The sequence below is a fragment of the Ranitomeya variabilis genome, chromosome 1 (assembly GCF_051348905.1).
Source record: "Ranitomeya variabilis isolate aRanVar5 chromosome 1, aRanVar5.hap1, whole genome shotgun sequence".
NCBI lineage: Eukaryota > Metazoa > Chordata > Amphibia > Anura > Dendrobatidae > Ranitomeya > Ranitomeya variabilis.
The window spans coordinates 652,488,914-652,502,714 of record NC_135232.1 but is presented as its reverse complement, the minus strand read 5'-3'; the positions used below and the strand labels follow the sequence as shown (position 1 = coordinate 652,502,714).

At 51.6% G+C, this 13,801-nt stretch overlaps 1 protein-coding gene across 3 annotated transcripts in view; it reads right to left on the bottom strand.

Annotated features, from left to right (window-relative positions):
- ZNF106 (zinc finger protein 106) overlaps positions 1–13,801 on the bottom strand; it is a 128,376-nt gene that overhangs the window by 41,281 nt on the left and 73,294 nt on the right. The window lies entirely within an intron of this gene.

The following is a 13,801-nucleotide window of genomic DNA, read 5'->3' as shown; positions in this document are numbered from 1 at the left end:
AGTTTGGAAGCGATCCTGCACTGGAACAAAACAGACAAGGCAGAAATCTGACCTTTAAGGGATCTAAGCACTAGGCCTGAGTCCAGACCAGCCTGAAGAAACCCCAGAATGGACGGAACGGAGAAAGCGAGAGAAGAACAACTGCGGTCCCTGCATCATGCGAAAAATGATTTCCAGGTACGGTGATAAATGCGTACGGATGCAGGTTTCCGAGTGCTGATCATGGTGGAAACCACTTCTTGGGAAAACCCAGCTTGGGTTAGGACCCAAGATTCAAAGGCCATGCCGTTAAACACAGGGCCTTTGAGTTCTGGTGGCAAGTCGGGCCCTGGGAGAGCAAATCTGGTCGATCCAGTAGTCACAAGGGAACATCGACGACGAGCTGCACCAACTCCGCATACCACGCCCGGCGCGGCCAGTCCAGAGCCACTAGGATCACTGGAATTCCTTCTGTCTTGATCTTCCTGATGACCCTCGGGAGCAACAGAAGTGGGGTAAACACATACGGAAGACGGAACTGACATCACGGAAGGACCAGTGCATCTGCCCCAATGGCCTATGGATCCCGGGACCGAGCTATGAACTTGGGCACCTTGGCGTTTAGTCTTGATACCATAAGATCCACGTCTGGAGTCCCCCAGAGATGACAAATCTGCTGGAAGATCTCCGGATGCAGTGAACACTCCCCCAAAGTGAGACCCTGGCAGCTGAGGAAGTCTGCCGCCCAGTTCTCCCACACCTGGGATGTGAACTGCTGAGATGACTGAGTGGTTCCTCTCGGCCCAACAGAGAATGTGCTTCACCTCGCACACTGCCCCCCTGATGGTTGATATATACCACAGCTGTGGTATTGTCCAATTGTATTCTGATGGGGCGACCCGCCATGAGGTGATGGAACCGCTGCAGGGTCAACCGAATTGCCTGGATTTCCAGAACGTTGATCGGAAGAATGCCTCCCGAGGTGACCAGCGCCCTTGGGCAATGTGATGTTGAAAGACAGCCCCCCAGCCCAGAAGACTGGTGTTGGTGGTGACCACCAGCCACTGGACAGGAAGGAATTACTTCCCCTGGGTGAGAGACACCTATAACGTCCACCACCTGAGTGCCTGCTTGACCCGCGGAGACAAGCGGCACAGCCGGTTGAGAGACGAGTTCCTGTCCCATGCTGCTAGAAGAGCATGCTGTAAAGGTCGAAGATGTAACTGGGCAAAGGGAACGGTTTCCATTGCTGCCACCATCTTGTCCAGGACCCCTATGCCGAGTCGGATGGAGTGAGGACATGGGCGACAAAGTTCCCGGGCTCCCTGTTGAAGGGCTAAGGACCTTGTCTCGAGGGAGAATCACCAACCCTTGAGAGGTGTCCAAGGTAATTCCTAAAAAGGAAATCTGCTGCGGTGAGACAGGGGAACATTTATCTATGTTTATCAGTCAGCCCAGGTGAGAAAGTGTATCCAAAGTGATATGGAATCACTCCGCGCAGACTTGGAAAGACGGGCCCTTGACTAGAAGGTCGTCTAAGTATGGCAAAACGACCACGCCTCGAGAGTGAAGAATGGACATGACGGCCGTCAAGACCTTTGTGAACACTATGGGGTCGGTGGCAAGGCCAAAGAGCAAATCTGAGAACTGGAAATGTTCCTCTAGGACGACGAAGCGCAGAAACCTTTGGTGAGGGGGAAAGACCGTGCCTGTGCCTGTTATTTTTATTTTTTTGGGGGGGGGGGGGGGGGGGGCGAGGGGGGAAGAACAGTGTTGGAGGGTGGGAAGAAAATTCTATCTTGCAACCAGAAGACAACAGGTCCCTCACCCATTCGTCGTGAACGACGGAGAGCTAGGTATAGCGAAATACTAGACGGCCGCCTACTCTGCTGGTGTCGACCGGATAATGCCGCGAGTCATTGAGCCGAGAATCTATGGGGCCTGGCTACCTTAGACCTAGATTGCTTGAGACGGTTTTTCCACAACTGGTTGGACTCATATGAAACCTGGGGGCCCTTGTCCCCACAGGAGGAGCGCCTCGATCCGGAAGAGGGGGTTGTGTTGGACCAAACGGAATTGCTGTGAAAGGATTGGAAACGCATCTGCTGTTGCCGACAAAAAGGTCGTCTAGTCCTCTGCTGGGGGAGGAATTTATTTTTCCTCCTGTGGCATCTGAGATAAGATGATCCACCTTCTCTCCAAATAAACAACCGCTCTGGTAAGGCAGAAACGTTAGAGATTTTTTGGACGCAGAGTCCCCTCACCATTCCCTGAGCCACAGTGCCTGTCTAATGGAGATGGCATTTGAGGCTGCAAGAGCGGCACAGTCAGCCGAGTCCAGGGAAGCGTGCACCAAATAGTCCCCAGCGAAGGAGATGTGATTTGCCAGATCTGCTGCCTCCGGGGGTAGGACACTATTCTGAATGGTTATGGTCAGGGTATCTGCCCGAGAGACCATAGCTTTAGCTACCCACGGCGAAAGAGGGAGAGAGCGCAGAGCCCGAAGCTTTAAAAACTGAATGGGCAAGATTCTCTGACAGTCCATGGGGTATTTAATGGAAGAACCATCTGGCACGGATAGGAGGGTTTTGGTGGTCAGGCGGATCAACTGGAGGGGATTCGGCCCATTCCTTCCGCAGAAAATGGGTATCTCACCTCAAGCGGCTTCTAACCTGAGAAGCGTTTATCCGGTCACTCCCTTTGGCGCCAAACTATGTCCTGAAATTCGGGATGGTTGGAAAAAACCCTATGAGAGCGTATGGTCCTCTTGAAGGACACCGCTTGATCCAGGAAGTAATTAGAGTCTTTAAAGTCTGGTTGACTGTCTCAATGAGACTATCCACCGTTGCCTGATATTCTGGTTAATCTAGATAAAGCGGCATATCGGTATCGGACTCCGGGTCCTAGCTACTGCGAACCCCAGGTGAGGGGGAGCAGGAAACAGAGCTCACAGATACCGAGGCGTGAGAAGGCCCGAGAGATGTGCTATGTACCCGTTTCCTAGATGTATGTGGGGTTTTTGACTAAGAACGGCCCCTGCCGGCAGACGGTTCCCGTGAGGGAGAGGAACCTTCTAAGACAGGCAGACAAATGCCCTGACTCGTGGCGGGATCTTGGAGGGACTGAATAGCTTTAGTCAGAGAAGCCATGGACTGCGACAGTGACAAAGCCCACTCCGGGGGACTAGGTACACTGGGTTCAGTGGCGGTGGAGGGCTCTTGAGCGCAATAGGGATCACAGGCCTTGCAGAGTGGCGAACACTGTCCCCGTGGCAACGCAGTATGGCAGGTGGTACATGAGGTGGAAAACACGGTGTTTTGTTAGCCTTCTTGGATGTCGGAGAGTAACATGGTGTACCCCAGAATGTCCCTGATTCTGCTGATATGCTCCAATAAGGAGGATCGTGTCTTGTAAGCCCCACTGAATATTGCAGAGCAGGGCTAATGAACGTATCTGGTGCAGCACAGAGATCTTACCCCGATCCAGTGTGAGTGGTCCTCCTGGTGCACTGCATTCCTCTGAAGTGCAGGCAGGCTATTTGGGTAGGGAGCCTGCCCGTGGGTTAAAATGTCCACTGTACGCCAGAATGTCCGGAACTGCAGAGGGACCGTGAGATATAGCGAAGTGTCACTGTGGTGTGACCATGCTGCACGTGTGGAGGCAGTCAGTAGGTAAAGATGGCCGCCGAGAATTGCAAGGGGGAAGTTTTGTCGTGTGCGAAACGCGCCAATACGTGGGCGGAGATGTCGCCGCAAGTTCATAAGAAGGGCGGAGCTCCGGGTTGCGGCCAAGAATAGGCCCAAGGTGGGGCCTAAATTTTGGAACCTGGCCCGGTGAGAGGGGACGCTATGGGGGATAGCGCTTAAAGCGTTGTTGCAGGAGCCCTCCGCCGATGCCGTCGCACTATGTCGGCTGCTGTATCGTGTCCTGGGCCCACACTTACCAGCGGTGTGCGTTCGGTATGGAACCGCCGCAGGGCAGGACCCTGACTGCTTACAGGTCAGCTGTAGCTTGGGACAGTGCAGGGAACCCTCCATCCACCATCCCTTTGTCAGAGAGGTGGAGAGGGACCGTCCGCCTTTCACCACCGCTGTTCATCAGTGGCGATGCAGTGGGGGCCGCACGGACGCCATAAGAGCCTCTGGACATACAAAGGGTTAATTCCCCCAGGATGGGACAGGGCTGTGGGTCTGGCTGTAATAAGCCTGGCCACAGAGGGGGGTACATGGAGGTGACACTCCATATTCCCATCTGTTGTAGGCGTGGGGAGAGCGGTGACCTGAAGGGACCCGTCGCCCCTAAAAAAGGTCTCAGGCATGCCGAAGAAAAGGATGCAGGAGGGGGAACATGGAGGCAACACTCCACATTCCCGCCTGTTGTCGGTTTGGGGAGAGCGGAGGCCTTAAGGGATCAGTTGCCCGCTGTAATCCTTTGAAGAATGTTGAGAATAAAAAATAAAAAAATAAGAAAGCTATAGATGTGGTCTGAAGATCAGAGCACATGTGCCTCCTACTGACACTAAGCTTTCACTGGGTCGGCTGGAGCCAGTGTGTGTGCTGTATACTGCAGAGGAGCAGCTAATCTTTTTGTGTCTACTTAGTAGTGTCAGCCTCCTAGTGGCAGCAGCATAACACCCATGGTCCGGTGTCCCCCAATGAGGTGAAGGAGAAAAATAATTTTTAACTATTTACAGGATGTAACTAAAATAGTGCAAGCCATTGGTGTACATACCACTATAGTGTGGAGGCCAGGTGGAGTCTGTACATACCGGTATTGTGTGGTGACCAGGTGGACTCGGCATGTGTACCATTACTGTGCGGCGGCAGACTCCGTATATGTACCGTTACTGTGCAGTGGCGGACTTAGTATACGTACCATTACTGTGCGGTGGTGGGGCGGACTCAGTATATGTACTGTTACTGGGTGGTGGTGGGGCAAACTCCGTATATGTACCGTTACTGTGCGGTACAGGGCGGACTCAGTATATGTACCATTACTGTGCGGTGGCGGACTCACTATACGTACAATTACTGTGAGGTGGCAGGGAGGACTCGGTATATGTACTGTGTGGTGGCAGGGAGGACTCGGTATATGTACTGTGTGGTGGCCAGGCGGACTTGGTATACAGTTGGAACCCAAAGTTCACATACACTATATAAGGCGACATCTGAATGTTTGTCTCAATAAATGACATGAAATCAGAATAAACCTTTCCCATTTTAGGTCAATTAGGATTACCATAATTATTAATATTTGCCAAATGACAGAATAATGAGAGCGAGAAAGAATGTTTTAAGGCATTTTTATTACTTACTGTTTTAAGGCATTTTTATTACTTACTGCAAAGTCAAAAGTTTACATTCATTTCATTAGTATTTGGTACTACCATTGCCCTTAAACTGAATGACTTGGGTCAAATGTTTGGGATAGCCTTCCACAAGTTTCTCACAATAGTTGGTCGGAATTTGGGCCCATTCCTCCTGACAAAACTGGTGTAACTCATCCAGGTTAGTAGGTCACCTTGCTCGCAACTGCCTTTTTGGCTTTGCCCATATATTTTCAATAGGACTGAGATCAGGGCTTTGTGATGGCCACTCCATACATTGACTGTTATCCTTAAGCCACTTTGCTACGATTTTGGTAGTATGCTTCGTGTCATTGTCCATTTGGGAGACCCATTTCCGCCTGAGCTTTAACTTCCTGGCTGATGTCTTGAGATGTTGCTTCAGCATTGCCACAATCTTCTTTTCTCATGATGCCATCTATTTTGTGAAGTGCACCAGTCCGTCCTGCAGAAAAACAATCCCACAACATGATGCTGCTGCCACCCCCGTGTTTCACAGTTGGGATGGTGTTCTTAGGCTTCCAAGCTTCTCCCTTTTTCCTTCCTTTTTCTCTTCTCTGCTCTACGAATATTGTGTGTGACCACATAAATAAATTTCCTTTTTTGCATCACCTTACGGATAGTGTGTGCGGTGAATTCTCTTCATTTGGACTCAGGGTCTCAAGGACCCATTCCACCAGCACCTCACATTTGGACAGAGTGCAGGCCAATTTGTTGTATCTAGACTATTTAGCCTAGACGGATCAGAGTGTCCAGAGTGATCTGAAGACTCTAGTCGCAGTCTCATCGGTACGGTCCCTTGATTAGAAGATCGTCGAGGTAGGGGATTATGAGAATCCCCTTGGAGTGAAGGATGGCCATGACCGCCACTATGACCTTCGTGAACAAACTGGGAGAAGACGCCAGGCCGAAAGGAAGGGATGTGAACTGATAAGGATCCTCCTGAATCACAAACAGAAGGAATCTCCGGTGTTGCACACAAATCGGAATGTGGATATAAGCATCCTGGATGTCTATGGAACAAAGAAATTCTCCTGGTTCCATGGAGGCGAAGTGGCGGATCCGAATGTGACGGTTCAGCTGCTTGAGATCCAACATGGGGCGGAGATATCCATCTTTTTTCGGGACTACAAAAATATTGGAGTAGAACCCTGACAATCGTTCGTTCCAAGGAATGGGTATAATTATTCCTGAATGAAGAAGGGAAGAGACGGCCTGAAGAATTCCTGGAGCTTGGGATAGTAGTTTTGGCGAGACAAAGACATTTCTGCCTGGGGAGAAAAAAAGTCGATCTTGTAACCGGACATAACGATTTCTCTGACCAAGGCGTCGTCGACCACCGACAACCAAGCGTCTCTGAAAAAGAAGAAGTCTGCCTCCCACCCAGGAAATATTTCCAGGTGGGGGAGACCCGTCACTTAGAGGAGAATCGGTGAGAGCGGGACCCCGAAGACCTTGAGGGGCGGCCCTTAGGCCTCCAGTGAGGTGCAGGTCTGAAGGATGGCTTCCTTCTTTCCTTTGGGGCAGACGAGCGGTCCTGCTGGGAGGTAGTCCCTGAAGAGGAAGAAAGATCGAAAGGAAAAAAAAAAGGCAGGGGCCCTTTCTTGTTAAAAGGGACACTTAGGTCTGGACTGAGGAAGAGAAGTACTTTCCCCCCCAGTAGCGTCCGAAATTATCTGGTCCAGTTTGGACCCAAAAATGTTGCTGCTAGCTCTGGCGGAACAGGCAGCCGCATCCAAGGAGGCAGCCAAAAGGTATTTTCTGCCATGAGCAATGTGGTCTGCCAAATCAGCCAGCTCATCCAGAGGGGCTGTTGCTATGATGCCCTGGAGAAGTATTTTGGCCTAGGCAGAGATGGACTTCGCCACCCAAGTGGAGGCGAAGCTGGGGCAGAGAGAGGCACCAGTCGCTTCAAAGGCCGACTTGGCCAGGGACTAAATCTGCCTGTCTGTAGCGTCCTTAAGAGATGTGCCATCTGGCAAAGACAGAGCTGTTTTGGAAGATAGGCGGGAGACCGGCGGGTCCACTACAGGTGATTCTGACCGCTTGCCGACAAGATCGGGATTAAAAAGGGATAGAGAATGTCCAGCTGCTTGCTTCCTGAGAAGCGTTTACTGGGAAGTTCCCAATGTTTAGCCATAGTCGCCTCAAACTCCTTATGATTAGGAAAGGTCGGGAAGGACGTTTTACCCGTTTGAAGGAGACTGATTGTTCCTCAGCGGGAACCTCGTCCTCTTTCAGTTTAAGAGTTTGCATAATAGCCAGGATAAGGCTATCTACCATGTCCTGCATCTTTGAAGTCTGGTCCGTATCAGAATCAGATCCGGACTGGGATAGCACAACCGACCCAAAAGCCACCTCCGAGGAGGAGGAATGGGGAGAGGGGCATCCTTGGAGATGCAGAGGGGCCCGGGGAGCTGGATGAGGAGCTAGAGCGAGCCCGCTTTCTAGAGCTTTTACCCGATCGGTCCCTGCGAAGGTTGTGGTCAGGTGCTTACGAATCGCTCTGAGAGGCGTTCGGAGCACTGGTGGTTGCAGATATATGTGGAAGGCGTTCTAGGACCTGGACCAGGGACTGGGAAACTTTAGTCAGGTCAGAAACCAACTGAGACATAGCAACAGCCCACTCCGGGGGGAGGGGTGTGTTCACATCCAGGGCGTTAGGGTGCTCTTGTGGGGTCAGACATGGTGGAAGGACTGCAGAACTGGCAGAAAGGAGAGGACTGACCTCTGGACCACTTTATTTTGCATCGGGCGCAAGCGTAATGAACCATAGTGGGTCTAGAGTGGGGGTGAGAATCCTCTGCAGAGTTAAGCATAAGTCGAGCTTGAGGTACTGCTGAGGAGAGGAGAGTTATTAAAGGAGGAAAGGGAGAGAGAAAGCCGAGCCTACCCGATGCAACGATGTGCAGCAGAAGACCCAGGATAGCGGTGTCCCCCTAGTCCGGGTTCCGAGGCAGAAGCAGCGAGTCTGAAGAGAAGGGACACGGAACAAAGATGGTCCCAGCAGAGCAGGCACAGCAGCATGTTGTAGAGTGGGAGGCATAGCGAAGGAAATGAATCCGGAAATCCGGATGGCCGACGAGCCGGAGGGGGCGTGGCCGGCATGAAACGAAAGTGTCCCTCTGATAGGCTGATGCAACGGGGGGCGTGGACAGCTGGGAACATTTGCGCTGGTCCGATAGGTTGGCAGTATGTGGGCGGAAAAGGAGAAAGGATGCCGAAAAAGGCACGCAAAGCGTGGGCGTGGATATACGGAGCACCCGCCGAAAAGAGCGCAAAATTCAAAGAGTTCAGCCGGGGAAGAAGGAGGCGTGGCCATATAAAATGGCCGACGCTGAAAAAGATGGCCGGGACTGAAGAGGATTAAAGAAACTTCTGCGTAGCTGCCATGGAGGCACCAATAGAGGTACCCTGTCCCAAAAAGGGACAGGAAAGAGAAAGGAGCTGCCTGAGCCACTGTGGGACATGGAAAAGGAATACCTTAACAGCAGGAGGGACGTGATGTTTCTGGGTCCACAAAACCTCTTCACGGATGAGGATCCATTGGGAGCCCTCAAGTGGGAGAGGGTCGCTGGCATCGGAGATCCTCCTTCCCGCACCATCTCCGGACGGTGCAGAAGATGGCGTCAACCCCTTAGGCCAGGTTCACATTGCGTTAAACAGCAGCCCGTTCAACACATGCGTTAACGGGCTGCTGTTAACGCAAGTGCGGATGAGTCACATCGCTAGCGCAGATAGAGCTAGTAGATGCTCTATCTGCGCTAGCAGTCACGGACCCGGGTCCGTCACTCAATGACGGCACATCCCTAGCGCACGCCCATTGTGGGCGTGCGCTAGCGATGGGTCCGACATTGGACTCAATGGCGGCGTTAACGGACTACGTTACACCGCGTTATGCCACGGTGTAACGTAGTCCGTCTAACGGATGCCAGTAACGTAATGTGAACCCAGCCTTACAAGAAGGGGGGAGGCCACCACAGGTGACCGTCTTCCTCTCAGCCCTCTACGAGGAGAGGGGTGAGGAGGGGAAAAGGCAAGGACTAGCCACCAGGAATCACCCTGAAACACCCAAAAGGGTGACAGGGGATGAAGTCCTGCCTGCGGGTCCAAGAGTGGGCGATGCGGACGACACCACACTGCTCTCTCGGTCGCATAAACGTGGGAAAAACAGGGTAAGACATTACACCCTGTTACCCTGAAGCTGAAGAACCTGAAAGACAAAAGGGAAAAAAAAAAATCAATAAAACACAACAGGATAACTGAAAAGGAAAAGACGGATCCAAGATCAGATCCAGGTCTGCCTCCTACAGACACTAAGCTTAAACTGCTTGTCGGTGGGTGTATACTGCTGGGGAGGAGCTATTTTCCTTTTTTTGCCTAGTGTCAGCCTCCTAGCGGTAGCAGCATACACCCCCATAGTTAACTGTGTCCCCCAATGAAGCGATAAAGAAAGAAAGGGTTTGGATGCCAGGCGAGAGACTGGCCAGTCTACTACAGGGGACTCTGCCTCAGATCTGCTGAGAAAGGGTACTTCGCCTCAAGCGGTTTTTGTCCTGTAAAGCGGTTTTATCCGGTCGCTACCTGTGCCGATTAACTATATCCCGAAACGCCGAGTGAATGGCGTATGTTCTATTAGGATGCTCAGCTTTTTCGAAGCACACAGCGTGATCCGGCACAGAGCCGGAGTCTTCATCAACCTTCAGAGTTTGGTTGACGGCCTCAATCAGAGAATCAAGCGTCCTCTGAAAGTCTGGCGAATCCAGATTTAAGGAGACATCCGATTCATACTCAGAATTGAGTTCGCTACCAACGGTTGGAGAGGGAGAACGAAAAAAGGAGCTCGCGGATGGCATGGCACGTAATTGTACGGGAGACGTACTATGTATCCGTTTCCTAGACGCTTGTACGTTTCTAGATTGTGTGCGGCCCCTACTAGCCGACTGTTAGGGTCCCTCTGCGTCAGACGTGCGACTTCCACGATCCCCAGAAGGAACACTGAAGGATTCAAGAGCTTTGGCCAGAGAAGTAATAGATTGTGACAGAGACGAGACCCACTCATGGGGACTAAGGACACTGGGCTCAGTGTCAGCAAGGGGCACATGAGCGCATTTGGGGTCACAGGCTTTGCAGAGCGGTGAACACTGAGCTTTTGGAAACGCAGACTGGCAGGAGTTACATAAAGTGAAAAAGACTAAGAGTCTTATGGGACTTTTTAGGTGCCTGAGGCTGGGACATGATGTACTCCTATGTGACCCCTTAATCAGGGTTCCCACAGAGGATATGATACTGAAAGGGAGACAGATAGCTAATGGCAGCGCTCCTTACCCAGGTCCTGTGTCCCAGCCACGAGAATCAAACTCCACGTTTCTATCCGGACAATCAGGAGGATTCCTGAGCATCCAGAGGCCCTGTCAGCTTGCGACAGGGTGTAGGAAGATGGCCGACGAGATTTCATGGGCGCCTCTAGTTCAGAACAAGAAGCGGCGAAAAGTGGGTGGGGCCTCCGGGCGCCGCCTCCTCTCTTTCTCGTGATGTCAACGGTGCACTGCAATCAGTTCTCGGCATGTGCCATGCGCGCTGCCCGGGAACTTACATCAGGTGATGTAAGGATATCGCGCCTGCGTATAGCGGAGGCCCCAGATCCTGCCCCGAAGTGTGGATGTAATCAGTGTAAACAGATTGCAGAGCGCAGGCGCCGGTGACGTCACAAGAAAAAGAGGAGGTGGTGTCCGGAGGCCAGAGGGGGATGATGGAGGGCTGTGAGGCGGTTGAGTAAGGGGGAGAAAACATACCTCTCTGACTCAATAGAGGTATGGCGAGAAATTTATAAAACTCATTATTTCAGTATTTCAGCGTTCCTAGGGATAATAAACATAAGAGCCACCTTCAGAGAATGCAGCCTTAGTGCTGCTGAAGGTGGCTCTTTTACTTTAAAGGGAACCTGTCACCCCCCTCAGGCGTTTGTAACTAAAAGAGCCATCATGTGCAGCACAAATGCTGCATTCTGACAAGGTGGCTCTTTTAGTTATGCTCCCTGCACACGCTGAAATAAACATTTATAAAATGTGCCCCCTCATACCCTGAAATCGCCAGGGAGGCAGGTCTTTCCTTCCTAAGCCAGGAGTGCCCGGCGCGCACAGGCCCGGAGTGACGGCTGGGAAGCGTCTGGCTTACGAAAGAAAGACCCGCCTCCCTGGCGATTTCCGGGTATGAGGGGGCACATTTTATAAACGATTATTTCAGCGTGTGCAGGCATCATAACTAAAAGAGCCACCTTGTCAGAATGCAGCATTTGTGCTGCACAAGGTGAGTCTTTCAGTTTCAAACGCCTGAGGGGGGTGAAGGGTTCCCTCTAATAGGCCCTGGAGGGGGGGGGGGCAGGTTCCCTTTAAGAGGCCTGTGATAAGGAACTGATAGCAAGCCATATACTGTATTTTTCGCTTTATAAGACGCACCCCAAATTCTGAGGAGCGAAATAGGAAAAACATTTCCTTAATAAAATGGTGGTGCTTCTTATAATCCATGCGTCTTATTGCTTACCGGGGGTGGTGGCTGCGGTGAAGCGGGGACCCAGGGTCGCTGCTGGAGGAGGCAGGAGTGGAGTGATGCTGCAGGCCGCAAGCCGGGATGGAGGAGTGTCTGGCAGTACTGCTGGTGTCCGGTGCTGCTGCCCGATGCTCTGCGGGTGTCCGGTGGTCCTGCTGTGGGTGTCTGGCGCTGCTGCCCGATGCTCTGCGTGCCCGGACGGCGCTGCCCGATGCTGCTGTGGCAGTCTCCGATGCTGCCAGGGCTCTGCTGACATTTTGTGAAAGGCCAGAGCCCCGGCAGTCACATGATTTTCTGTAAGGTGGACTCCGGCAAAATGGCCGCCGGGGAGCAGCGCATGTGCAGATGGAGATCTCAGCACCGAGATCTCCATCTGCTCATGTGCCACCCGGTGGCCATTTTCCAGGAGTCCACCGCACAGGAAACCATGGGACTGCCGGGGTAGGCCCCGGCAGCACCGGAGACCACCGCAGCAGCATTGGGCAGCACCGGCCGCGCACCCGCAGATACCAGCAGAGCACTGGGCAGCAGCGCCGGACACTTGCAGTAGCACCGCCGGACTCCTCCGCAGCGCCGCCGGAACCGGAGACACCCGCAGAGCACTGGGTAGCAGTGCAGGACACCCGCAGCACCGCCGGACACCCCTTCATCCCAGCCTGCAGCAACGGTATCGGTAAGGTACATTCCCATTATAAAATGCACCCCCATATTCCCCCCAAATTTTGGGGGAAAAGTGTGTCTTATAATCCGAAAAATACAGTAACTTCCTAACAATAGACACAGGCTGTGTGTCACAAGACCCACAGTGCTTAACAAAAAACACAGACATTGCATATAAACGGCCCAGGCTGTTAGCAAGTAATATAGAATACCCCAAACAGTGAGTAAAGTCCTATATTGCCTAAGCCATTAACTGAACTCACTTTATTAAGTTCAAATGTGGCAGAAAAGCCTAAAAAATATGCCAGGACTGACCAAGCTGACTCCTTCCGTGCCTCAAGGGGACAATATACCTTAACAGCAAAAAATGCAGAGCAGCGTGGATCTCAAATGAGCGAGTATTAGGGGAGAGAGAATCAAGAGGATATGATTCTGAAGCAAGTAACTGAACGGCTTCTACAAGCTATCTCTAGCTGTAAAACTTCCCTATCAGGGAAGATTGATTAGGTACATTCTGAAGTAGGGCTTCTCCGGCAAGATATGCAGGCCCTGACAGGCCGTATAACAGAAGCCAAAAATAGGGTGTCGAGCTTGGAGGACAGGGTGGAAATGATGGCCACTAAACTCACAAAAGTAGCAGGATCAATAAACGCCTGGCATCAAAAAGCAGATGACTTGGGAAATCATCTGTGCTTCAATAATTTGCGTATCATCGGACTGCCAGAGCGCTCAGAAGGACAGCAACCTGAGAGTTTTCTGGAGGAGTGGCTCAAGAACACACTCGGGGACGAGTTTTCAACAGTGTTTGCGGTAGAAAGAGCGCTAGAGTCCCGACCAGACCTCTCCCACCCGATGCCCCTCCACATCCATTCCTTGCAAATATTCTGAATTGTAAGGACAGAGATACTGCTCTACGTTTGGCCAGACAAAAAGGCCCCATCAAGCATGATAACGACACAATCTCAATATTTCCTGACTTCTCGGTGGACCTACCAAAACAATGCACCCAATTTCTGGATGTCAAATGAAAACTCAGAAACAGAAATATCATCTATCCCATGATTTACTCTGCCCGCCTGCGTGTTGTCCATGAGGGATCATCGACATAAACGAAGATAAAACAAAGCACACTTTTGAAAAAAAATGCCTTAAAACATTCACTCTCACTCATTGTTCTGGCATTTGTCAAATAATAATTATGGTAATCCTAATTGACCTAAAACGGGAAAGGTTTATTCTGATTTCATGTCAGATATTGAGAAAAACATG